Here is a 1,227-nt window from a genome sequence, read left to right on the forward strand (position 1 = left end):
CGAATCCATCACTAATATTTTATACCTCATCCCAAATATTTTCTAGCTGATCCCCAATATTTGCCACTATTTTCTAACCCATTCCGAATATTTTCTGGCATATCCCAAATATTCCCCAGTATATTCTAGCTCATTTCCTATCTCAACCCTAATATTTTCTAGCTCATCCCCAGCATTGTCTAGATTGTTCCCACTATTTTCTACTTCATCCCAAATATTTTCTAGCTAATCCCAAGTATTTTATAGCTCAACTTTTAAATTTTCTAGCTAATCCCCACTATTTTCTAGCTCAACCACAGTATTTTCTAGCTCATCACAAATATTTTTCACATCATCACAAGTATTTTCTAGCTCATCCATAAGCCTAATAGTTTCTAGTTCATTCCCAATATTTTTTAACCACATCCCCAAAGTTTTATAGTTCGTCCCCAATATTCCCCTGACTTTTCTATCTCATCCCTAATATTTTTTTTTCTCCTCCACAATATTTTCAAGCTCTACCCAGTATTTTGTAACTCATCCTCAGCATATTTTTTTGCTCATCCCTAATATTTTCTAGCCCATCTCTATTATTTTCTAACCCATCCGTGATATTTTTTACCTAACCCCAAAGATTTTTTTGGTATACTATAGGCTCACTGGTCACTGACACTAAAAGTAAAACTAAAAGTAATTAGGACGCTTGTGCTGATATTTTACATGTATTGTTATCAGTTGTTATTTGTTGTTATCTCGATAAAGATAAACACCGAAAGGGAAAGTAACAATTTTTCGGGAAAAAAAAACAACTAAATTAGGACGTTTGTGTTTATATTTGTTGTTATTTAGTTGTTGTCTGTTGTTATTTGCTGTTATCAGTTGTTATTTGTTGTTACCAGTTGTTATCCCGACAAAGATAAATACAGGTGGTAAAATCCTCACCCAGACTCGGGTCAGACTGATGATTACTCAATGAGGCACCGGGCCTGGAGTTTCAGCGCACGTCAGTTCAGATAAATCTGGTTCTTTGTACATAATGTAACAATTTCATCGGTTTCACAGCAACTTTAAATTACTCAAAATCAAGTTCATCCCCAGAAACGTTTTTGCAAAATAATGGTCTAAAACAACATTGTTCATGATCAGGCATCATAAGAATAAGAAAACATTTCCCCCCAAAGTCAAGGGTAAAATTAAAAAAGTGTCGTCCTGACATGTAGATCTAGCCTAGGCCTAGGGCCTATACAT

This window comes from Aplysia californica, unplaced genomic scaffold (genome assembly GCF_000002075.1).
Source record: "Aplysia californica isolate F4 #8 unplaced genomic scaffold, AplCal3.0 scaffold01180, whole genome shotgun sequence".
NCBI classification, from domain to species: domain Eukaryota; kingdom Metazoa; phylum Mollusca; class Gastropoda; order Aplysiida; family Aplysiidae; genus Aplysia; species Aplysia californica.